The sequence below is a fragment of the Ambystoma mexicanum genome, chromosome 7p (genome assembly GCF_040938575.1).
Source record: "Ambystoma mexicanum isolate Mex_15411 chromosome 7p, UKY_AmexF1_1, whole genome shotgun sequence".
Lineage (NCBI taxonomy): Eukaryota > Metazoa > Chordata > Amphibia > Caudata > Ambystomatidae > Ambystoma > Ambystoma mexicanum.
The window spans coordinates 735,705,830-735,733,251 of NC_090939.1; positions in this window are offsets into that span (position 1 = coordinate 735,705,830).

Genomic DNA, 27,422 nt, shown 5'->3' on the forward strand with positions numbered 1-27,422 from the left:
AGAAGGTTTTATGCTAAACTATACACCCTGAGAATTCTATCCCCCATAATAATATTGCCTCGTTTTTTGATAATATCGATAGATCCTTATATCCTCAATTAGATCTCTCCCACTTAGATAATGATATCACCATTACAGAGATCTCCAAAGCTATTAAAGACTTGGGTAGGAGCAAGGCCCCTGGTCCAGATGGTCTCTCCTCTGAATTCTTTGACAGTTTATCTCAATCCCTTACCCCCAAGCTTAAAAATCTATTCTCTTATTTTATTGCTCAAAAATCCTCCTCTGGTTCTTTTTCTGAAGCCCTGCTTGTACTTTTCCCCAAGCCCGATAAAGACCCTTCACTCCCAGGCAATTACCGACCCATTTCCCTTATTAATGTGGAGGCCAAAATCTTTGCCAAAATCCTTGCCAACCGAATTGAATACTCTCTTCCTACTCTAATAAAACGGTAGGTTATGTTAAAGCACATAACATTTCCTCCAACGCCAGGCTACTTTTAAACGCCATTCATATTTCGGCCAGGGATAAAAAGGACAGGCAGGGTTTCGCCGCCATCGCATTAGATGCAGAAAAAGCCTTTCAACGTGTCAATTGGGATTTTATGTTTCAGTCTTTACATTGGCACGGTTGTGGTGAGAAATGTATCTCTCTCGTTAAATTACTACACTCTTCCCCTAAATCCTCAATACGTATCAATGGCTTATCTTCCCCTTCATTTCCTCTCCTTAGAGGCACTCGACAGGGCTGTCCACTCTCACCTATTTTATACATCCTCTCTTTGGAACCGTTACTAGAACTAATCAGATCTAATAAAAATATTCCGGGCATTTCAGGAGGAACATCTATCATTAAAATTGCAGCGTATGCCGATGACATCCTTATTCTTATTAAAAATCCTAAAGTACATCTCCCTCACCTTCTCAATGTGCTTTATCAGTTTGGTCAAGTATCAGGTTATAAACTTAACAAAGACAAATCTGAAATCATGCCTTTGAATCCCTAATGTCTCAAACACGACATTGACCCCTTTGGTTTTAAATGGAGCATTGTCTCTATCAAGCATTTAGGGGTATGATTTGCCCCCACAATCCATGATACCATTAAATTAAATACCCAATCTTTACTAGATAAGCTTAAAGATCTAACCTCTATATGGTCCCCCCTTTATCTCTCATTGTGGGGACGGCTCGACACAATTAAAATGATGCTGTCGCCTATTGTTCTATATTATTTGCAACTTCTTTGTGTTCCTATACACCCCTCCTTTTTTAAATCTATTTATTCTATCCTACTGAATTCCCTTTGGGGTGTGGGTAAAAGTAAAAGGATTGCCCTGGCCAAATTTAAAAGCGCCCTACGAGAAGGGCGGGGTAAAATTTCCAGATTTTAAATTATATCACTCTGCTTTTATACTGAAACAATCTCGATGTTGGTTTGCATGCCCCAATATAACAGATACTCCTACATGGTGTACCGTAGCAAAACATATGGTTCATCCACTCGATATCGCTGACCTTATCTACATATTTAACCATTCCTCATTGGCTATCTCTGACCCGATTAGAGCATCCATCTCTGCCTTACAATTCTTTCTTTTTCCATATACAAAATCCACCAAAAAATTCCTCTCCCCTTTATTATGGCAAAACAGAAACATCTTGATCAATAACAGAGCCTTGAACCGAAAATCCTGGTTGAAAAAGGGCATTAGATTTATACAACAAATTAGAGATGGCCCTTCTATTCTTTCCAACAGTTCAAATGCCAATTTTCCATTTCCAATACCGACTTTATTTTCTATAACAAATTAGTTAACTCCTGTTTCGACACACTCCGTAATTGTTCCAATGTAATTCTCACACCTAACACCTTCAGACTACTACAACTAACAATGATATCTGATATCAAAGCTTGTACAGTAATTGTACAGTATTCTTACCTCATCCTTTAAGATGTGTTCTGTGCGCTCTAAATGGGAAAATGACTTTGGTTGCTGTTTTGATGACCACACATGGTCCCCCCTTTTCTCTAGAAGCAGATATATCTCTGTGTCGGCCAATATTACGCAACATTTTTTCTTCTTTATACATAGAGCGTTCATTACACCTGCCAAATGATCAAAATCCAAGATTGATAACAATGATAAGTGCTGGACATGCGGTTTCTCTCCCGCCTCATATGAACATATGTTTTTTATCTGCTCCTTCATTTTCAGGTTCTGGCTAGATGAATTGAAATACCTTAAACTTATTTTTTCTGTTGATGTCCCATTATCCTTTCTAAACATTGTCATGGAAGCCTTGTGTCATGGTCATGAAGTCAGTGGCACAGGCATGCAGGGGTTGAATGCACAGGAGATCTGGGTGGACACTGTCCTGGCGCCTTTGGCACCAGGCGCATGAACAAAAGTAAACAAGAACATCCATTTAACACCAAAAAGCTTTTATTATGGACATAGCACTTCAGATACATTAACCTTGAACATTCCATCCATTAAGCAGGATGCATTAACCTTGAACATTCCATCCATTAAGCAGCCCCAAGTGTATTCTTGGGTGTGGCTGCTAATGGATTGTCTTTGCACGTGCTCACTCTCTAGGAATTGCAGGGTATGGCTGGTAAGCCAGCCCTAATGGGCGTGCCCATGATCTTAGCTATATAAGCTGTCCCGATCCTCAAGACAGACGCTTCGTGTTATTCTGCACTTGCAAGCAGCGTAACGCTCACCGTCGCCTGAGGTCAGACTTACCTTTGAAGATCCTGCTTCCTGGACATCCTGCTTCCTTCCAGCATACTTATCAACTGGGGGAAGCTGTTCTTACCTGTACATCTCTTCGGCGAACCAAGTATTCATCTTGACACTTTCCAGAACGTTGGTTAGACATCGAAAAAACAGTCAGTTTAAGGTTGCGCTTCACCATACTTTGCGCTTTCCTTAAGCCATCACTTACCTACTGTCAAACATTGCGGTAGCATCCATCTTCCATCCGGCCGCATCTCGCGTCTCACAGCTGCATTGAGGCTGCATTTCCATCAAAGGGAAGAAAACAGAAGAGAGACATTATTGCGGGCATAAATAGGAGCAACATATAAAGACATTAAACAGAACGAACATCATCACAAGAGCTCAAGAAAGACTTACCAATCATAAGGAGAAGCATAGATGCAGCTGGACTGGGCTAATCCTTATCAGGGATCAGTGAAGAAACTAGAACCCATTTGACGTGCCCCTGCCAGAAGTAGCAGGACGGAGAGCTTATCTTCCATAATTCACAGGTGAGCTTTATGGGCTGTCGTATGCTCACAGAAACCGTACTTTGGGTGAAGGGTTCGAGAGGTACAACAATCACAGATTGGCGCACTCACACACTCTTATCTACATGCAGGAGCAGTATCATCACGTACCACCACTCACAGTTTTTCTACTAAGGGAGAGGCCTGAAGAGGGTGATTCGAGTTCAGGGAGGGCTGCAACCGTGCCCCAACGCCTCAGCAGAGACCAGGTGAGCGTAACAACTTGCTGTTATCACCCACTTACCACCAGAAGCAGCCAAACTCTATGATTTACTCATCATTGTAGCATTGAAAAACATAACTGCCAATTGGAAAGACTTTTGTTCCTTATCTATCAGAGCTTGGTGGAAGAATATCTGTCACACACAAAGAATGGAACTATGCATGGCTAACAACCTTAATTCTATTCCCAAGTACAATGCTAAAGGGTCTTTTTTCATTATCTACTTGGATTGTTTTAATGTAAGCATGCATGGAATGTGAACCTCTGCATGTATTTCAAACTCCTGTGATGTTCTTTGGATATATTTACTTATAAACTATGCCTGATATCTATGAAATATGTTAATGAAACGTGTAAGTGTCATATTGTCTTCACTCACTTCCCCATGCTCCCCTTCTTTCCCCTTTTGTGTCTTGTCAGCACTCTGTGTGTCTTCTTGTCTGTCTTCCCCCCACTTACTTATCTGCCTCGCAGAATCCTTCATTGCAACGTGTTCAATAGCATATGGTTCCATATTTTTCAAAATTTAACTAAATTACTTATTGTTCATGCACTTCATTTGCAGAATACCTTAGAGAGCATCTTTTTGCTCTTTTTTTCAGTATTTTTTCTCTTTTTATTTATTTATTTATTTGCATTTGTTAAGCGCACTTGCAGCCATAAGGCATTGAGGCGCTGTTACAGAAGATGAGAGGACTTGTGATTAACAGAACGGATGACCAGAGGTCTCATAGTTACACATAGTTACACAATGGCATGCAGGTACAGGAATGATGCTTAAAGAGATTCACATTGAGAGGCATTTTAAGCAAAGAGCCTCCTCAATCAGTCTGAAGTGAGGTGGCAGTGCGTTCCAGTGCGTGGCTGCTTGGGTGGGGAAGCTGGAGCCACCAGCGCGCACCTTTCCCGTTGTGGGCGTGACAATTGTGTTGACATAGCATGATCTTAAGGGTCTTGTGGCCGTGTGCTTAGTGATTCTGTGTGTTAGGTATGGAGGAGCAAGTTCATGCAGGCATTTGTGGTTTTGAAGACAATTCTCTTTCACTGGGAGCCAGTGAGCCTGCCTTCTGATTTCGGAAATATGGTCTCTTATTGCATACTTAATAGATTTCTGCATTATTTCCAATAACTACATTATTATTGTATTATTAATTCCAATAAAGAATTGTTAAAATGAAAAATAAAATGGAGTTGCCGTTGCCCCACCTCAGCACAACCCAAAATGGACGCAAAAGCTACTGTATACCGTTGGTTCTCCAGGGAATGCTTACGCCCCAGTAATAACTACTGTAAACACTGCACCACACCATGAGGGAATCGGACAAGTAAATAGTCAGGCACATGCCTGGTGAGCCTCCCAGACATTAGTATGGCTGTGGTGATTAAAAAGTACAACTGTTTGTGAAAAGGGAACTACAAAGCATCATTGGGTGTCAAGTGGCTCCAGACCTGTGCGCTGTGATCCAGGGAGGGATTACTTAAACCTTTCCAGCGTCATTATGCAGGTTGTCCAGTCGAAAAGGCACTGGAAGAGGTAGCATTCAAACCCAGCTCTCACAACTGCTCATTATTTTAAGATGAGCGTCCCAAACACTACACAACTAATGCCACATGCCTCGAACCCGTACAAGCCTGGGTGAGCATTAACCCTCCTCGTACGTCACCAGACGCACAGCCCAAACCTCGCACATGGGCAGAGTGGTTTGCTTCTAATGTCAAACCATCGAGAGAAGAGGGCTTGTCTTTAGGTCTATCAGCAATTGAACAAATAAATAAATAAACCAGAGGTCACTTGCTGAGACAACAGGTCTCAGATTGGGACAACGGTTGCTTCGTTTGTCTACAATATTCAAATGTCAATGACAAGTACCGGATGCCTGCCAGGTTTCCACCCACGCTGCCTTTACATTATATTCAATATAATATCCTACATTATGCTTCCCTTAACAAGTTCAACTGCCTTCCTTGTCTCTTTCCTATGAATGTGCATTTGCACCTTTCATTTTTCACCCAATCTCTGAACGTTCTTGAGGCTCAGCAAACTCCACAAGAACATTCTTGTGATTATGAGTTTGCCCAAATGAAGTTGACCAGGATTAGTAATATGATGTGTCGGTGTGTGTTGTTAAGCTTCTGGACACTCTTGTCAAGTTATGAAGGTCTGCACCTCACTCACGCGCGTACAATGTTACACCACATGGGTGCCGTTGTGCCTTGCAGTGTCTGAATTTAATATATTTATTACAGCCTCTGTAAAACACCACCTCCAACCTCCGACATCCAAGCGGCCTCTTGGCAGTGAGTAAGAAAAGCAGGTTGGTCTTCATTACTTTGCATACGGTCACATTGCCCCTGGCGGGATGCATTTGGTGAGGGAGGCAGTAAGGCAGTCAGCAGTGAATATGTATGTGGCTGACAGGTCAATGGAAGGGCACATGTGCCGCCCTATGCCCTGTACGTCAGCTCCCTGTGTGCACGATTGAACAGATGTTTTCATGTTGTCTCAGGATATATTCTCACTCAGAATGCATCTCACTTTCTCACAGCTGAAACCACCTGCCCACGACATGCATGGATTTACAAATCTACCCATTCCAAAACAGGCTATTTGTGCACACCGTTGTTTATGCTGTATTGACTGCGGGCACTGGCAATATGCTCCCATAGGTCTGGAAGCTGGATACCAGCAGTTATTGTTCTCCTTCCGAGCAACGTGATTGGTTGTGACATACCATCTGGGATCTAAAATAAAAGCCATAATGTAATTGGCGAAGGGCCGTACCATCCAAGGGGCGCTGGCATTACGACGGGAAAGCAGTTCGTGGAAAGAAACGTAGGCGAGGAAGCAGTGGATTGAGTGGGATGCGAAATCGAGGGGAGCACTAATAAGAGGGCGTGGCTTAAGTATGTGTGTACTTAGTCACGTCCACTAACGAGAGGCCCCCTCACCAATGGGGACAGGGGGCTGGTGAAAGTAAGGGAGCTGGGGTGCACTGGCATTATTACCCTTGGTGCGCACAACCCCTTGGGTCTGGGCGCACAAAAGGCATGACACCAGTGTGCCCATAAGCTCTCACACGCAGCCCTTTCAGTAAGGTGCCACACGCAGCCCTTTCATTCAAGGTGCCACGTGGGTAAAAACCACGGGCTCCTTGAATGAAAGGCTGCTTGCTGCGTGATTTCTCTGTACTCCGAAACAGGAGGAGGGCTGGAGGGCCCAGTCTCTACTTTTGGTTCCAAGTAAAGAGTCATCACGCATCATGAAGCCGATGACTCTTTACTCAGAAACCAAAGAAGAGACAGGGCCCTCCAGCCCTCTTCCTGTTTCAGAGTTCAGTGTCATCTGACAGCTGTGTAGCCAAAGCCACGGTTACACTGCCTGCCTGCAGGTGGCAGTACTACGAAGTCCGTAAAACTGTGCAGGGCTTCGGCTATAAGGCTGCACAATGTGTCAGCATGGCTGGGGCTAGTCAGGGTGGGCCCTGGCAGGGCCCCGGCTCGGGAGCCCTTTCTGGTGACTGCCAGGGTTCGGCCCCGGCTGGCCCCGGTCCACTTAAAGCCCTGCAAGGAAGGCAGTCGAAAGTGGAATTGGGAGCCTGACGTATGCCTTGCCACCGCCGAGGATTTGGGATTGAGAAATGGCTTGGGTGGCGAAAAGAATAGGGCAGCGGAGAGAGTGAGATTGGGAAAGATGGAGCAGCGAATAGGACGAGGGGAGAACAGAACATATTTGCGGACAGTTTAAGGACCGGTGAAGAGGTGAGGTGGGGTGCTGCACAAAGGCATGGAGGGGGAGGTCGCAGAGACAGAACATAGCAGCCGGAAAGGCAGGATGCCTTGGACGTGGGCAGAGGCGTTGCTAGGGGGGGGGGCTAAGGGGGCTATAGCCCCTGATCTTTTGGTGTAGCCCCGGATAGAATCTCAGGAGCTACAGCCAGAGACGTCTTTATGGGAGGGCAAAAGGGGCACTTGCCCAGGGCCCACACCTTGGAGGGGGCCCCCACAAGGCTGCCTGATCTAAAGTAAGATTCCATTGTTTACCAGACTTAAACAGCACACGCCAGGAGATTTTATGGCATGCTGCTGAAGTGATAAACCTATTGCCTGTCTGTTTTGACAAGTACATTCTGCCTTAATCAATTAATCATGTGATCCTTTCTGTGTTCACTGTGGAATATATAGTTTGTGTGTTCCGTATGGCACAGCTTCTTAGGCATTTTTTCATTCTTGTGGGAATTATGTTGATCATGTGCAATAGCCAAAGTTGAAATCCATATTGGTACATTGAGTGCCACAATGGTTCAGAAGTTAGCACAGTGTGTTAAGCACTCATTGCAGAGATATGCGTTCATATGAAAGATTAGAAGAGCACTCCAGCTAGGCTGGATGAAGCTTTCCGATGTCTGAAGTTTATAAACCTACCTGCATATGTACTTGGTTTTGCAGAATAAGAGGTGCTATTATCAGCAATGTTCCTGCACCAGATAGGGGTTGCTATAAAAGTTAGCATGTCATTCATATGGTGAAGGTCTAGAAATTGGTTTGTTCAGATGGGGCATTCTAAAAGCTAGGCAATCCCCTCCAAAGATGATCATAAACTATTAGTCCAAGAGGTGAATAAAAGACTGTGGAACCAAAGCAGCCGGGCATCTGTGCAGAGCCTGTTAACGCAGGTTCGAATCCCGGCGGGGCCAAACTCAATAAATGAGCACCACACACCGTGGGTAATAATAAGCAGCGCTCAGATACCTGAGGGTTTGTAGCGCTATATAAATGCCTAATTATTATTATTATTATTAAAGTGTTCGTGCTTGTATCCTGGCTTTGCCAGCAGACGATACAGTGATCATGGTCAAATCATATATCTCTTACATTACTGTGCTGTCTTCAATGAGGTTTTCCTTCTTGCATGCTGGTGGCATCTTTTAGCTAATTACTTGATCTTTCTTCTTCTGTAGGTCATTTGAGTGGAAGGGGTGGTAGACAGGAGAGAGTGGAACAGATGTTGTAGGCCTTGGGCAAACATATTTTAAGGTCTGCTCGTTCGACACAAAAAACATTTTGCTTTTTGTATAAAAGTCAAATGTTTTTTTGCACGTTTATGAATGACAATTTCACAAGCCATTGTTTTGGAAGTATTTCAAGCTTAAAAGTACAACCGGCATGCCTAGATTAAATCTGTTACATCACATTGATTGGCAAATCATTCCCATTTTGCGTAACACCCTTCTGTAATATCTTGGTTTTAAAAATTGTCAGGTCTGGAAATGTGATTTGTGTACTTTGTAAGTCAGTGGTAAGAGCTGGAAAAGAAAGTGTTCAAATGCAGAAATTGCAGAGTTGGCACAAATCCCAGCTTCACCCCTTAAGCAATGAATGTGTGATCCTGGGCATCTCATTTAATCTTGTATTGCCTAACCTCTCAGAATTGCCAGTCACTAAACCTTTAGAAATTGTCAGCCCTTCAGAGTGATTTCCTTCTCAGGGTATGATCATCATAAAAGCCTCACTCGTGGTTTCACTGACTATAAGGTTGTTTCCACTATAATAGTGAGCATTGAAATACTGCACACCACAGGCACTTGAAAACCATGTCCCACTTCTAACCTCATCTGTCTGGATAGATACACCTTCCTGGTAGCTTCTAATCTGCATTCACTATCCATGCTATGCTATTTGTAGCTTTCTCCTTTCTTACAATTGGTCTACTCTATCCATGCTTGAACACTTTTGCATCATCTGAGGCAGCTAATGTGAGTTCTCTGCCTATTCTGAGTTACATGTACCTTTTACATACAGTCCTGCATTAATACTACAGGCTGCATACCTTCCCGGATGATATTATTTCTATACTAGAAGAGAAGTAACCTCTTCGTAGATTGCTAATGTTGGCCTTCAAATGCTACTTATTTATCATTCTGATTAGAGCAAGACTGAAGAGGATAAGGGGACTTAAATGGAATAAACATCCTTATTTTTAGTGCTGCGAGGTGGCATATCTACCTATGGGTTATGCTCACAGTAGGGAGGGATACAAGGGGGGGTACCACCAGATATTCTTGATCAATTAATTCATTTGGTTTAGTGGAGGGGGCCCCAAAGATGTCCATGCCCAGGGCCCCAAAAATGCTTAAGATGGCCCTGGCTACAGCCAAAAGACTAGCTAGCCCCCAGTCCCAACAGTTCCGACATCAGCTTAGCCCCGGGTCTTTTCCAGACCTAGCAACTCCCCTGGACGTGGGCAACACATGCTGTTACCGGAAAAAAAAGCTATCAAAGCTAGTGTTCCCCACAAGGGGATTGGAATACTAGTGTCCTATGGGAGCTAATGTTCGTTTACAGTTTAGCGCTCCCATCACAGAATGGATCATAGGGCTTAATACCACTGTCACTTATCAGGGTCCCATTCTAGTGTTAGCCCCACTTTGAGTCTGTTATACTCTGACATTCTAGCTGTAGGCCTGGTTTAAGGTCTACATCGGGACATTAGCATACGGGGTGGATGCCAACCAATAAGGATGCTCAGAATTGGCCAGAATCAATAGAAAAGGGCCAGTGTTCCAAGCAAGGTGGTGTCTGCTCTGGATACCTTTCCCAAGATCCCCCCATGCCGGCCAGCTCCTTCGGCACCCTCCAATAACCCCCGAAAAAACATTAAAACGCCATGACACTAGTCACCTACCACCACGTCGATGCAGCCGCCATCCCCCGGGATGTCTAGTTTCTATTTGCTGGTCTATGTCCGTGAGGAAAACCTGCCTGCATGCGATCACAGTACACGGGTGCTAGTGGCATTAATGGCCGTTTGGCTGCCGGGTACTCTTCTAAGCCCTCCTTGAAGACCTTTGTGAAGAGCTTATGCTAGAGCAGTGGCATTCAAACTTGCTCATACTGAGCTCCTCCCCACCGTCCAACTTTAAGTAAAACTATTGCTTCTGGGCACCCCTCCTACGGGGCCCAAAGGCGGTCCAGCGGGGGCCCATGCTCTTTAAAATATAAACAGATTTTCTACTGCTTATATTTTCTATTAAAAGCAGTCACCATAATCCTGTTTTTTTTAAATCAAACTTTATTAACATTTTAGTTAAAACCACACAGAGCAGCAATAAAGCACTCTCCTAGTTCAATTTTCTCCACAAGGTCCAGACTGAAAAAAACGGTCATCTTAATCCCTTTTCAAAGAGTCTGTGGCCCCTGTGGATATCTTTAGGGGGACAGGTCCCCCAGTTTGAAGACCACTGAGCTAGAGTGCCATAACCATCCATCCAGCTCAGGCCACCACTGCAGCCATTACTGCCTCATTGACAATGAAAGCATCTGTCTTGGGTGCACTGCCAAGGACCATACAGAACCGATGACTAGTGAAAGTGTGGGTAGAAAAATAGACGGGATTCGCCTGTCCTTGGAACATATACTTTATGAAGGCCCTTCTCGGCCACTGCAGAAACATATGCTCAGAAAGAGGGGGCCGACCCACGTTCCCAGCGAGACTTAGTGGCTGTTTCCAGGTTTTTGTAATTAAGAATTCTGATGTGGCCAATAGCGTTGCACTAGTGGGCAACACTCATGCACTCTCCCCCTCCCTCTGCCTCTGCTCCAACCTCTCAACATGTCTAGCAGCTTGTTGGCCATCAGGCCGGGCGCTCAACCTATCTGTCATCTCACCAATCCCCCAGCACAGCTGTCTGCACTGCCTCCACTCACCCCTGCCATGCCGATACAGTGCTGGCGTAACCCAAGTACCCACATTCTCTAAGAGGCTGAGCGTTTAACAAGACCAACTCTTTGAGAAATTCTTCACGGGATTTAGGGGAATAAAATGGAGCAAGAAATGTTAATCCTGTTTTCCTGCCGTTAACAGCTACATCATTCCCAATGAATGATGCTGTGAGAACTGAAACTGACTCCGTTCTGCGCAGTCTCCCGCTCATTTCTTGTGTAAATTCCTCCCCGGGTTTAGTGCATCCAGTGCTTTAAATGGAAAAAAAGAAGTGCAGGTACTCACTAAACTACGAAGCAGCACATTCCGCCGCAGCACTTTCGGCGCCGGCCATTTAGGCGCGGCACTGTGGGCAAAGGTCCCTTTTATGCACACCCTGTTGGTTGCAGGCAATGCCCAGTGAGATTAAATTATGTGCCAAGGAACACACACTTTGGTAAAGCGGTGTACCCGAGATCTTTTCACACAAGCTTCCAGTTTGTTGTTATATGCTTTGTGTTGAGACTTTCTTTTTTGCATTTGAAACTAGCAGATATAGCTGTAAACTTAGCTTTAGAAGGGGAGTTCTATCATTGCTCGCTTTCATTTCCCAATAAGAACTTTAGTGGGTAACTGGAGCTGTGAGCAAGTTTTCCGTTGAAAACGTTCCATCACAACTTACTTAAACATTTATATATTAGAACAGGCACTGCTATTAACAAAGAAACATCTTAAAAAAAGTAATTTCACAGACTTTCCAAATCAACCCCTGCTCCATCGAAGAAAACTAATGGTAACAGGTGAAGCCCACTTGGTGAAACACTGTTCTGCAGCTGGTGTGCGGAGAGCACAGTAGACGGGTGTTTCTCTCCTTATGTCCCGCAGAGGGGCCCTGGAGGAGATGTTATGGGCACTGCCGGTGGTGGAGAGAGGAGGAGGCAGAGGGCACTGCTTTCGCCAGCAAAGGCTGCAAAAGTGTAGAAGGCGAAATGAAAATCTTTCATTCTCACCTGCTCACCTCGCAACAGAGTTAAGTGCCGGTACTCTCTTTCAGGTGTTGAGAAGTGCAGGTACTCACAGGCTCAAAAATAAGAAGTGCAGGTGTTGAAGCCCGGCAGGACCGGCCCATTTAATGCACTGAGTGCATCCTAGTTCTTCACTGCATCTTAAAATGCTTTGAATATGAAAAATGGAACCTCCAAAAATAAAAACTAGGGAAAGGTATGAGTTTCTTTGTTCGTGTTGTTGTTTTTCCTTTGATTTCCCATGTTCCCTCCTCCCCACCCCCCTTCTTACCTTATCGCGCCTGGAAACACTTGTCTATAGGCACTATACAAATGGCCAATAAATAAAAAACGCAAAAATAAATAAAGCATCTCTGTTGATTAGGGCATGAATCATCTTCTGGGTGAAATATAATGGGGCCACTTTTACTGGGCAATATAATGGGGCATCTTTCTGAGCCCAAGTAAATTGGTCACGGAGCTTCTTTGGGGGCAATGAGTTGGGGTGTAGGGAAACATTCAGTTGCAAATTAACAGGGATGCATGAGATCACATGTAGGCAATGTGATGTAGCCTAAATCATCAACTGGGGGAAATGTGATGGGGCAATGTATTGGGAGATGGAGCATCTTTTAGGGGGTGATTTCAAAACAATATGAGATTTCTTCTTGGGGACAATGTGCTGGGGCACATGGCAAGTTTGGGTGGGGGGTGATGTGAAAGGCGCTTAAGTATTCTCTTGGGGCAATAGCATAAGGCACACAACAATGTTGTTAAATGGGGCAACACTGGCATGGCACTGTTCAACCTTGCATTACATGGACTTGCATCCTCATTCTCCGGGTCCAGGAAGAAGAAGAAGAAGAAGAAGAAGAAGAAGAAGAAGAAGAAGAAGAAGAAGAAGAAGAAGAAGAAGAAGAAGAAGAAGAAGAAGAAGAAGAAGAAGAAGAAGAAGAAGAAGAAGAAGAACTGTGCTCCCACCACCTTCCCTCCTCTATCCTTGGCAACATTCCCTACACAACTCCAGGTAAGCTCAGTGGGGCTCTGTATCATCAGGAGATTTTCTGCTTAATTTTTTGAAAAGTCGCCGCCGAGCGCGCATCATGCGCCTTAATTGGACCATAAGAAGCGCAATGAAATGGGCATGAAAGCGCTACTTCTTTGGGGCATCTGACTTGATTTCAAAGCGCACAGTGGGCAAAATCCTTTTTTATGCATTTATTGCTGGTGTTTGTGGCAAATGAGCAGTCCGGTTTTAGGGCCAATCACGGAACGGAGACTGCGCTCTTGAATCTCCAGGTTAATATTGCCAACATCATTGAAAAAGGAAACCCTGTTTTTACTTATGTTGCTCGATCTTTCCTCGGCATTTGATCTCATAGATCATGATCTCCTGGCCGAGAGACTAAGAACAATGGGCAAATGTTCCTCATCAGCCATAAACTGGTTTAAATCATTTTTGGGCCCAAGAATGGCTACTGTCGTGAAGGGTAATTTTAGCTCCCAGAAAACTTTGTTGACATGTGGTGTCCCGCAGGGATCGTGCTTGTCCCCATTACTCTTTAATATTTTTTCCAAACTCCTATGTGACGTTCTAAAAAATATGCGTGTTCAGTTTACAAACTACGCTGATGACACCCAATTGGTTTTTGAACTGACAGGTTCTTACGAAAGGGATGTGCTGAGAGTTAACAAAGTGTTTAATGCCATACAAAAATGGATGGCCAACAACTCCATTGCCCTAAACGAGGCCAAAACAGAATTGTTAATCCTTGGCACTCCTCAGAACATGTCAAGACCCTGGGGATCTTTATGGATTCTCATCTCTCCTATCAAAGACATGTCTCCTACTTAAAATCATCATGTGCATATCACACTGATCTCATCTGGCAGATTCAACCCTACTTATCTGAGAGAAATCTAGCACTGATTGCAGGAGCAATAATCAATTCTAAATTGGATTATTGCAATAGTCTGCAAATGGGCACTTCCAAAAGTAACATCACTAAACTGCAGGCTATACAGAATGGTGCTGTTAGGGCCGTATTTGGATTAAATAAACGAAAAAAGAATCTCGGTAGCCAGAAAAAGACTTCACTGGCTACCGGCACAACAGAGAATAAAATTTAAGGGCTTGGTTATGATCTACAAGTGCCTGGCTGGTTTTGCCCCAAGCTACCTGGCTAAGAGATTAAACAAGGCCCCCGTACGAAGAAGTCTTCGATCAAATGGGAAACATAACTTACAACAACCACAGAAAACCTTGACCAGAGTTGGTGGTACCAACTTTGTTCACTGGGCCCCTACTATCTGGATCCCTATGCCCCCTCTGATTAAAAACAGCGCCTCTCTCACCACTTTCAAAAAACGACTTAAGACGCATCTATTTGATGAAGAGGAAACTTAATAGCTATGGACGCTGTATGGATGCTTGTTTCTTTTTTGTTGTCTGTCTTTGTGAGCGCCTTGAGGCCTATGGATGATAGGGCGCAATAGAAAAATTAAAATAGATATATAGATAGACTCTCCAAGATGGTCGCCACTGCCTGGGGCAGAGGAGCCAACAACAGCCTGCAGGCCAGCCCCCTTCTACAATTGGCTGCCTCACTCCTTTAAGCCAATCATAGGTACCGGCAGGCAGAAGCCGGCCCCTTCATTGAAGGCCCTCATCTAGGCCCATGGAGAGAGACACTCTCTCATTCTCCAGGTCCAGGAAGAAGAAAAAGCCCTGTGCTCCCACCACCTTCCCCCTCTATCCTGGGCAGCATTGCCTACAAAACTCCAGTTAAGCCCAGTGGCGCTCTGTATCATCATGAGACTCTGTGCTTAATTTTTTCAAAAGTCGCCAGTGCACAGTGGGCACAATCCTTTTTATGCATGTATTGTTGGTGTTTGTGATCACTCTCCAAGATGGCCACCCCTGCCTAGGGCAGAGGAGCCATCCACTGCCTGCAGGGCAGCCCCCTCTACAATTGGCTGCTTCACTCCTTTAAGCCATTCGGAGGTACCGGCAGGCGGAAGCCGGCCCCTCCATCGAAGGCCCACATCTAACACCCACACCTAAGGCCTACACCTCAGGCCCACATCTATGGCCCACATCTAAGGCCCAAACCTAAGGCCCACATCTAAGACCCACACCTAAGGCCCACATTTAAGGCCCTGTCTGAGCCTGTCTGGGGCTGAGTGGGCTCGGTTGGGCCCACTTATTGCTGCTCCTCAAACAATGCTGCTGCCTCCTGTGCACATCTTCCTACTGCATGAACTTGGACCTCAGCACTCCATGCCCCCATTTTCTGCGCACATTTGAGTGATGGCTGAACTGTCCTATTCCCTCCTCCAGCTATCTCATTGAACCATAAATGTGACAATCCTATTCTGCCTTTCTCGCTTGACCTCCTCTTTTCGCCATGGCACTCTCCTTTCCTCTTGCATCCCTGTGTGCACCGTATTTTGACTTTGCTTTACATCTTGCATCCATTGTGTGCAATGCATTGTATTCCTTTGTAAAAATCAAATCTAGGTGCGCCTGCTTTTCATCTTGCATTCCTGTTGTGCACTGCATTGTATTCGTTTCTTTTAAACAAATCTAGGTGGGTGTGCTTTACATTTTGTGCACTGCATTGTATTCCTTTAAAAAAAAAAATAGAATCTAGGTGGGTGTGCTTTATATCTTGAATCAATTTTGTACACTGCACTGTATTCCTTTAAAAAAAATCAAATCTAGGTGGGTGTGCTTTACATTGTACATTGTTGTTGTGCACTGCATTGTATTCCTATTTTAAAAATTGAAACCTGCACCCCTCTTATTAATCTGCATGTATTGTGCCTTCCTTAACTACTAGGCCCTCCTCAACTACTAGGGCCCCACTTGTGAGTCAGGGCCAGGTCTCTGCAGTACAGCCTCCCCCCTTCATCCTTCTTTCATCTATCCTTTCATCTATCCTCTGCCACTGATATGGCACTCACCATCTCTCCAACCTTTTCTAACTGCTAGACTATCACCTATCCTCCTATTCTCTCATGAAATCTGGACGTAAAAAGCACAAAAAAGACATCCTGGGTGCAAATCATGGCCTTCCCATTGCAGATACCTATGTCAGTGCATCCACCAGAGAGATCGTCACTGATATCATCCTCTCTGTCCCCTCTCCAGACCTATGGACTTCTCATCTTATCTCATCTCATCTCTACTCTCCCCCCTTCCACATCCTCTCCCATTAATGGTGGCACCAAGTGGGAAGTCTTCTTGGCAGGCTTCTTCTCCTCACGCTGCATCATTAATGTCTACCACACTGACACTATTCTGGTTCAGGGTCCTCAGGCCAACCTCCTTCCCTTTAACCAGATCCTGCCATCCCTCATCAACTTTCTTCCCTCTTCTGCCTCTCCCCCTGCTTCCTCCTCTGTTCCCTCCCCTTTGACTGAAGTACCACGCCCCTGTACACCTCCTCAGAAAACCTTCAAAGGCAGAGACCGCCCTCCACCTGGCGACTCAACACCCGCTCAGCCAACAAACACTCTGCTGACATCTGCTTCCTTCTTGAAGGCACTGACCTTGACATTCTCGCTCTTAATGAGACTTGGTTCAATGCCAGCTAAGTCACCGCTTTTGACTCCCTCATTCCTGATGGCTTTAAGATAATTTCCAAGCCACAACCTTACTGTGCTGGCGGTGGGGTTGCCTTAATCTTCCCTGAATGGATTCCTTCTTCCATCTTACCCACTGAGCTCTACTCTTCATTTGAGAGCCTGGTATGCAAGTTGGTTATCTCTCCATCCTCCACCCTGACCATTGCTACCATCTACCGGCCTCCTGGCGCTACCTCCCTGTTCCTCTTTGAATGGGCTGATTTCTATTCCTCCTTACTTTCTGCCAACTCCAACCTGCTCCTCCAATTTGACTCCCCTGGCACAATATCCACTCTTTTCATTGACCTCTGCACCTCTCCATCCCTCTCCATTCCCCCCTCTGGTCCAACCCACTCTGCTGGACACACTCGGAATGCCCTCATCCACTCTGTCCTACCTCTCTCATCTCCCCTGGCCACCTCTCTCTCTTGGTCAGACCACTCCCTTCTCTCCTCCCACCTGGGTCCCTATGGCCCTGTGACCACACCTCCAAAAGCCCTGCCAACTTCGTTCACGAACATTCACCCAATGAAACGAGTGCCAGCTGCTGCCTTCCCTTCCACCTTTATCCCCCATTTCTCCAACTCAGACTCTAGCGCTGACACTTCTCTCAGTAACTTCCACGTGTCCCTCTCCAACACCCTTGACATTCTTGCCCCAGTCATGAGGATCCACTTGAAACCCGCCTCTAAGCGCAACACCTGGTATGATTCCAAACTTGCAGCCCTGAAACAAAAGTGCAAAGCTGCGGAACGGAAGTGGCAAACCTCAGGCGCACCCTCTGCTCTGACAAACTGGGCTGCCACCTGCTCCAAAGGCAACACAGACTCTCTATCCATGCCAAGACAAGGGCCCACATTCACCTCACCACCAAAACTCTGGACATCCTGAACAGCCTTGTTACTCACTCTCTCAACCCATCCCTCACCCTCTTGCCTCCCTTGGACACTCACCCTTCTCCTTCCTCCTTCTCCTCCTTCGCCCTTGTCTCACTCGGTGAAGTCACCAGAGATATTCTGCTTAATGAAGGTCTCTTCCAAACAGGTTTCCCCTTGCTCATCCAGAACCATCAAGGACAACATTGGCTCTCTTGCCCCTACACTTGATGATCTCTGTAAGCACTCCTTTGCTACTGGTTCTTTCCCCTCCTCCCTCAAGAACTCCCTTGTGTGCCCCTCCTTAAAAAACCATCAGCAGACCCTACCTGTCCAGCCAACTACCACTCTTATCTCCATCACCCCCATCCTGGGGAAACTGCTGTAGAAGTTGACCCTCTATCAACTCAACTCTCACACTGAACTTGTTGGTGGTCTCCATGAACATCAATCTGGATTCCAAGTATCCAGAGGCATGGAAACTGCTCTTCTGGACACCCGTGAAGAACGGTTTGTATCCCTGGATTCCAACTCCTGAGCTGTCCTCATCCTTCTTGATCTTTCCTCTGCATTTGGAACGGCCAACTACTCCATCCTCATACAAAGGCTCCACGACACCCTTGGTATCTCAGAGTGGGCACTGGACTGGCTGGCCTCCTTCCTTACTGACCGCTCCTCTCAAGTCATCTTGGACACCTTCTCCTCTCCCACTTCGTTCTCCACTTGTGGTGTCCCCCAAGGCTCTATCCTCCCGCCATGGCTCTTTAACATGTACCGTACTCAGCAGGCACTCCTCATCTCCTCCTTCTCCTCCAATTTACAGTGTTATTCTGATGACACACAACTCCTCTTCAAATTTCCTGCTGACCCTCTTGCACCTCCCATCATCCCTGACTGCCTTCTGCCATCCAGGTCTGGTGCACTTCCAGTGATCTCTGCCTCAATGCCAGCAAAACAGAGTTCCTTCCCAAAGGGACCTCTGCTCCCGACTTCTTCCTTTCACTCTGGCCTTCATCCATGGGCTCTTCCCCTGCTCCCTCGTCTGAAGCAAGAAACCTTGGAGTCATCTTTGACTCCTTTCTCTCCTTCCTCCCTCACACTCAGGACATTGCCATGAAGTGCCGAATTCAGCTCTTCCTTCTCAAAGGAATTCTACCTTTTCTCACCTTCCCCTAGAAGCTCAATGTTACCCGAGCCCTGGTTCTCTCTAGGCTTTACTATTGGAATAGCCTCCTCCTGAATCTACCTTCTTCCTCCAGCTAACCCAGAAAAGGGCAGCGAGACTCATCCTTGGCCTCAAGCCCAGCGACTGCATCTCTCCTGTCCCCCAAAAAGTCTTCACTTGCTCCCGGTTGCTTCACGGATTAAATTCAAACCCCTCTGTATCATCCACAAGGCTGTCTGGGGCGGGAACCACACTCTCTGTAACTCTCTCTTACAAAATACCCCCCCCCCAGACCTCTATGTTCCTTTGGTACTAACGCTCTGTATGTAAAGCATTTCACTAAACAGAGGGCAGGAGGTTGATCGCTTTCTTCAGCTGTCTCCCTTCTTTGGAACAGCCTCCCCCTCCCTCTTGAGTAGGACTTTCTTACATTCTGGAATCTCCTCAAGACTGTCCTCTTTACCTCCTCCTTCCCCCCTCTCTCCTGTGCTAATCTCATAGTTGCTTGTTTAGTCTTCAGGGCCCTTATGCATCCTCGGGGCCCTGACCTCCTACATCAAATCGCACCCAACTTCTGTCTATCCTCCGCACTTGAATCCTGGAGGCTCGTACTTACCCATCATTGCACTTCACCTGTTGCTCACCCATTAGCACCCCAGCACCTATCCCATTCCTCCTCCCTTCTACACTTGCACGTTCTTATTTTTTTTTTTAATATATTTTAATTGTTTTCACATCCCCTTATCCCCTGCCTGTTGCCCTGTGGGCGCTTTGAAACAGTACTTACTTCCTGTATAAGTACCTAACAAGCGAACAATAAATAAATAAATAAATAAATGGACAATGTGTGATTTATCGTGGCATTTAATCGAGCAGAAACCGGATAGACAATGTGGAAATCAGAATTGGCGTGTTCAATTGCTGGAACATCAACCTGACCTCCGGCATACTTTAAAGTATTTGAGTATCACCCATGCAAATTAGTAAATGCCTTGAAGCTATTCTACACTGGATTAGATGACCAACTCTAAGATGTACTTTGGAAGTACCCTCCCTTGTGATGGCAGCATCCTGGCAGCTTGGTCAGATTGTATTTTATGATGTGGCAATTGTGCATGTATTTTATTAACTAGCATGGGAACAACAATGTGCATTAAATCTTCTGGCAGTATATTTTAAACTGATGTAATTTGCAATAGTATATGATTTATGATTGCCCTTTTCCACAGAGGAAGTGACATGCTGCATCATCCCCTGCTTCAATGATGTGCACTATATGGGCCCGATTAATGGATTTTTTTGCACGGTTCAAAGTGACTTTGCACTGCCGACACAAACCCTGATTCATGGAACTGTGTAAAGTGTATTTTTGCAGTTTGAAGTCAGTACAAAGTTCATTTTGTACTGCAGAAATGACTTTGCACTGACAAAATACACTTGCACAGTTCCATGAATCAGGGTTTGGGTCAGCAGTGCAAGTCACTTTGAACCGTGCACATATTCCATGAATCAGGCCCTTAATATTCTGCTTTGCATCCAGTGTTTCTAATGGGTGCACAACTTTCTGATCAGGATATTCACGATTTGCTGTGGAAGATCATTCACAGAACCTTGCATCTAGAATATTTCATGTTCTTCCCTACAGAACTGTTTATAAATCGTAAGGCTTTTTCCTACATATACGAAATGGTGTTCTCTAAAATAGGTGGAGACACATAGAGCATGATTCATGGAATTTGTTGCACCGTTCAAAGTTACTTTACAATGCTGAAAAGTGACTTTGCACTGCCGACACAAACCTTGATTCACGGAACTGTGCAAAGTATATTTTTTGCAGTGCAAAGTCAGTACAAAATCCTTGTTTGCAGTACAAAGTGACTTTGCACCGACTTTGCATTGCAAAAATACACTTTGCAAAGTTCATGAATCAGCGTGTGTGTTGGCAGTGCAGAGTGACTTTTCAGCAGTTCAAAGTCACTTTGCACGTGCATAAAATTACATGAATTGGGCCCTAAGGATTTGGATTTTGTAGAACCAATTAAGGACCCCAAGTTCCAGTTCAGCAAAATCTATTGCGGTACTGAGGAAACCACTCAACTGATTAGATCATACAGTTCCCAATTTGTCGAGCTGGTCTATCAGTTGGATGTGGCTGAGGAGGGGACCACCATTAAACCAATCCAGCAGTCTGCAATAGGAACTCTTAAGGACAAAATCACTACCATTCGTAACTCTGGTAGTACGTCTGATAACAGCTCTGCTCTACAAGCCAACATTTTGGGCATACTCTATTGGCCGGTTTCAAATAGTCAAAATGACCCACCTCGTAGAAAATGAGATATGGCCATTGGTACTTGTAATACCAGAGGCTTTTCCAATCTCACTGAGCCTGGCAGGTCCTTGGATCTTTGTTAAAAAACAATATTTTTCTTCTCCAAGAAGTATGGCTAATGTCCGAATTCTTGATTGATGGTTTTCAGATCTTCCAAGTCCTTGCATAGAAGGGCCCTCGAGGCCGCCATTATGATGGCCTAATTGTAGGGGTAAGCAACAAAAATATTGTTTAAATCTGGCAGCCCATACGTTTGACGGTTTGTGTGAGAGGAAATAACGAGGTGGGGGACATCAATGTTGTAAATGTATACGATCCTCCTGGGTTGGCAGTCACTGATGACGGTGTAGATTTGGCTCTAGACGTGATCGGTGACATCCAAAACCAAGATGAATCTGCACAGATATATGTAGGAGGTGACCTGAATGCACGCTGTAACTGCCTCCATGCAATCAATGAAACTGATACTGTTAAAAGTGAGTCAGTCATTCATTTGGCTGCTAAAGATAATAGTAAAGCCAAATCCTGGGTTGATTCCTTGTATGACTGGGATAGTTTCCTGGATGAAAGAGTCAAGGATGATACCACAGGAAACAGTACTTGGAGGGCTGGGAATAAGTTATCTATTCTGGATTAACTGTTTTGCAATCAGCCTGCGAGCCCCTTCATTAACTATCTGGACATCACTCATACAAACTTTAGTGATTACGCCATGCTCTCCCTATATATAGCGGGTATCAACTCCAGTCCAGATCAGGGCCCTGTAGTTGAACTGGAAAGAAATAACTCTTGCTGTAGAATCCGCTGGAAAGACAGGAGCATTGAGAATGCGGGAAGACACTTTTCCTCTCAGAGTGAAGATTGGCTCTCCTCTGTGGTGGATTTAATGGCCGTTGGGAGTGAAGCTAAGATTAAAGATTCTACTCTATCGTTAGCGGTCTATAAAGGCAATATATCGATGACTAGCAATAACAAGAAATATTGCTTTGATAGGACGATAAAGGAATCAAAAAAATCCCTCAAGCGCGAATTAACTGAGATTAGGAAGCTGCATTCTGCCCCAGCCATAGCATTGGCGGCATCGTGGAAAGCCAAAAATAGATATCGAAGATGGGTGAAGGTTTGGTTAGCCTCAGGTAGAACTGCACAGTGGCAATACTTGGCTGCAATTGTGAATAATGGGGGCTCTCGCAAGTCTTGGAAATTGCTCAAAGGCTTTAATTCTGACACCCCCCCCAGGAGCTTTGTGTAATTGGGGAGTCTGAGTAGTCAAAGTACATTAGAATACATTTCTATGATCCCGTAGCCCCTACTGCGAAGCCTATCCTTGTGGAAGAGAAATTTACCATCAGCTTCTCCAGCATGGAAATTGGGTGGAAAATTGATTCCCTGAAAGACTCTAGAGCCCTTGCTCCTAAGGGACTCCCTAATGTCTTATTAAAGAGTAACACAACTTTCTGGGGGGGAATATTGTACTCTTTATTTAGCAAAGTGAGCCAGGAAGGCCAGATTCCCGCATCTTGGCGAAGGTTGATCTTGGTCCCAATACACAAGAAAGGACCCAGAGCCCTCCCCGAATAGTTCAGGCTGCTAGCAATTGTAGACATATCTGGCAAAATCTTTGCGTCTTTATTGCTGGAAAGATTAGTAACCTAGGTGGAATCTAACTCTTTTCTCAGCAACTTTCAAATGGGATTTCGCTCGCCTCTGGGACTAGCCAATGTTAATGGCTGCTTGACTCTCTGATCAGGGAGGATAAATCTAAAGATCAACCTGGCCTATATGTGGTCATGGTTGACTTCAAGGCTGCTTTTGATACAGTCAATAGGGGGAAGGTTTGGGCACAAATGAAGCGATTGGGCTGCCCAAAAGACCTTCTACTGGGCATCATGTGCCACTTCCGTCCAAGCCAGACTAGACTATAAAGGACTTATTTCGGCCCTGATAAGTATCAACCATGGAGTAAAGTAGGGTTGCTCTCTTGCCCTGGTCCTTTTTAACATATATCTTTCTGATCTCCCTAAGGCATTACATGCTTCATACACCTGTCCACCAAAGATCATGGGGGTCAGCGTCTGTTGTTTATCACATGCTGATAACCTTATCATCTTTGATCATACCATCTCAGGGATAAAAAAAAGCTATGGGTGTATTGCTTAAACATGCCTTGAACTTTGATAAGACCAAGCTAATGCACTTCTCACATAAACCTGTGACGATTCGTACCTTGGTAATTGGCGGAAAAGTCATTGAGCTAGTGCATTGCTACAAGTACTTGGGAGTGGAATTTACTATGAAGTCTGACTGTGTATAGTTGAGGGAGGTAAGGAAGCGCAAGGCTATCTCTAAATTAATTATGATATCCAGATGTGTACGATCTGCATCCGGTTTCAGTCTTAAGGGCATTTTGGCCATTTATAAACAATGCTTCATTACCTCATTGCTCTATGGCCTGGAGGCACTCACCATGAAGGATCTAACATGGCTGAAAACACTGGAGGGAAGATTTTGTCAAAAAATGCTGGGGCTTAGGCCTAGGGTCCCACTGGAAATCCTACGCCTTGAAATGGGTCTTACCTCACTCCCATCTATGGGTATCGAAAAGCGTTGTCTATTATTTTGAAAACCCTGTAAGGTACCCATCTGCCCCTTGTTAAACTGCTGGGTAAATTACCACTTTCGACCAAAGCTGTAACATTAACGTCTTTGGTACTTGGAGACCTCAATAATGCGGGCTGGAGGCCTACGGTGGAGGGAAGCCTGCAAGTATTGACTAGGAAAGCAACCCTAAAAATTGAGCAATGGGACTGGTGTCAAAACTATACACAGCTAAAACCCATACATTTTCTCCCAGAGTTCAGAGGTATATTCAGGGAGCCCTTTGGAAATAAAGATCTATCTTGCGGTTACAGAGCTTGCTGTGATTACTAGCAATTCCTGCTATCAATTTGCCCCTTAATCAGAGGCGTTGCTTGGAGGTTCGTGGGGGTGGGTTGGGGGCACAATAGCCCAGGTCTTTTGGTTGCAGCCCTGGATAGAAGCTCAGGGGCTACAACCAAAAGGCAAACTAGCCCGAGTCCCACCAGTCCCGACATTACCTTAGCCCCTGATATTTTCCAGACCTAGCAACACCCCTACCCTTAAAGTTGAAGAGCTTGACTGCAAGTTGAAAAGTTGGGACAAATATTCACCTGCAAATGTAATTTTCCGATTGGTTTCTGAGACCCTCATCAAGCCATGTGATATGGGGCGAGAGTGGAGGGGTGGTTCTTATCCCAAAGCGAACTATGGGGTATGGTGCTGGAAATACATCGGAGGGACAGGGCCTCTGTATCCTTGTCCTTTACTGCTTTTTATCGTGTGTTCTGTCGTGTTTTCTGCACAGGAGTTCATGTGGGACTCCTGGCGGTGCATCTCTCTCTTTTGGTTTTGGTGAACAGACCCACGGGAATCCCCTATGGCACCCTTGGGTAGGGGTGCAACCTGTGCCCCTAGTGTATGTGTTACGCTCACCTGGCTCCACAGAGGTGTCGATCTGAACTGGACAACTGCGGTCTCCACCAATGTGACGCGAAGGGCCGAGATGACGGACTGGACTGGCCCACCTCGCTTCGTTTGCTTGGCCCGTAGGAATATTCTTCTGCAAATGGAGAAAGGGAATTAACCACCCGTGGAGTTGAGCGTAAATTCCCCCCACCCCTGCTGTTCTCTCGACAGATCACCTTTGATGTCCCCTCTTATAGTCTCACCTGATGGTTTGAAAAGATGAGCTCTCCATCCTGCATTGAGCGCAGGGGCGTGTTGATAACGAGTTGCTTCACTGGCTCGAAGGAATTGGTGAGTTCCAGAACAATATTGACTCCGAAAAATATGTAGTTCGTAAGAGTTAACATGTCTGACTTTCACTCTTGTCTGATTCCTTGCAGTTTGCAGCTTGACCCCAGCAAAGAGTTCAGGTAAGGATTTGGCTTATCCTACACAGTTCAAGAAAATAAGGCCAGAATGTAAGCTGCTTGTTCCCTTATTCAGGTGTGGTGAGAAAATATGAAGTTCGGGGAATTATGCCTCTGGCTGTAAAATTAGGTATGTCTATTGCGGTGAGAAGAGTTCCCCTTATTTGTTCCGTTGTCTCACCTTGTCGTCCTTTTTGTTCCCCTTAGGGCCCGGGGTGCAGAGAGGATGCAATGGAGACTGCGCCGACCCGTGAAGAGGAATAGTACCCCCGGCGGTAATCAGGTAAATCTATGGGGGTAGTTACTATTGCCTCTGTTTATTTCTTTGGCTCACCTTTGCTGTTCTTGTGTTCCCCTTAGGTGCCAGAATGCGGCGGAACGTGCAGAAGGATGCGGTGGATCGTGAGGATGCTGCGAAGGCTGGTGAGTTCAGCGCGGCGCTGCAGCAGGCAAGGCGGCGCACGTAAATGCTTCTTTCTTCCAGCTCGAAGGTGTGGTGGATCCGGAATTCAGGTAAGGATGGAAGGTTTGCTCTTATTCTAACCTTTTCTCGTTCTGTTCCTCCCTTTTTCTAGGAGCTGCAGACTCGAGGCGGGCATGGCAGAAGACTGGATGCAGGCTTGCAGACACGGTGAGCGTTACGCTGCTGGATGCAGAATAACGCGAAGCATGTGCTGCTCTTCAGGCATGGTTTGAATAGCCTCCAAAGTAGTCCCAGGTAAGTATTCTTCCCCAGCCCCACCCAAGTAAAAAAATAGTCCCTAGGTAAAATAGTCCCTTCCAAGCATCATTTGGCTTGGAACTCTGCAGCATGGTCTACACCACGTAAGCTTGCAGCATGGTCTGCATCAGGTAAGTTCTACTCTATGAGCCTGGTACCTATGGCGCCAGGACTGACTCTCCATATGAGCCCGGTGCCATAGGCGCCAGGACCGTACCCAAACAGCCTCTAGCAGGGGCTTTTGGGCTTGCTCAAAACAACTTGATGCCTGCTTCCCGGGTTGCTGGACTTGGTCTGGTTCCCTGGGGGTAGGCATCATGACAGCACTCCCCCCCAAGGCCCCTCCTAAAGTCGTTCCTCCCTGTGGTTTTGGTTTGTCTGGGAAATTTCGGTGGAATCTTTTCACCAATCGAGGTGCATGCACGTGGTCACTATGTTCCCAAGACCTTTCCTGTGGTCCGTACCCTTTCCAGTCGATTAAATAAAAAAGTTTTGACTTCACCATCTTGGAGCCCAGGATGTTCTTAGCTTCAAATTCGGGTTCCGCGTCTATAAGGACGGGGTCTGGTGGCTTGGTTAGTCTTCTCCCTGGTTGCGCTGGCTTCAAAAGTGACACATGAAAGACGGGATGAATTTGCATATTAGCAGGTAAGTCCAACTTGACGGCCCCGGGTTGATAATGGCCTTAATAAAGTAAGGTCCCAAGTATCTAGGGTTAAAGGTCCGCGTTCCCTTGAGAGGTATGTGTTTTGTGGCCAACCATACTTGGTCCCCTATCTGGTACTGTGGAGTATCACTTCTATGCCGATCAGCATCTTTCTTATATTTCTCCTTCGCCTGTTTCAAATGTGCAGTTGCCTCCTTAAAGGCTTGTGTAATCGTAGCGTGTAGATGGTCCACTGCGAGCATTTCTAAGTGTTGGCGTGAGTCAAGGTCTGAAGTTCGAGGGTGGTGCCCATATAGGGTATAAAAGGGACTTTGTCCAGTTCCAGAATGTACTGAATTATTGTATGCATATTCGGCGATCCAAAGTATGTCCTTCCAATTACTCTCAGTTTGATGTAACATACAACGCAGGTATTGTTCAAGAGTCTGGTTGGTCCTCTCCGTTTGACCATCGGTCTGGGGGTGGTGACTGTTCGATAATCTCACGTAGTTTTGCGCCAATTGACAAAATTTCTTCCAAAAATGTGAAATGAATTGACTGCCCCGGTCAGAGACCAAACGAACGGAAATCCATGTAAGCGAACAATGTTTTTGAGCAATTCTTTGGCCAGGATTAAGGCTGAAGGTAGTCCTTTTAAAGGAATAAAGTGGGCCATCCTGGAAAAAAAGATCCACAATAACTAGAATGGTGTTAAACCCATTACAAGGAGGTAGATCAGTAATTAAGTCTAACGATAAGGTGTGCCATGGTGTAGGCGGAATGTCTAAAGGTTGTAAGAGTCCAGCTGGTTTTTTCTTTTGACTTTTGTTTTGGGCGCAAATGCCACAAGACATCACAAATGATTTAATATCCTTTCG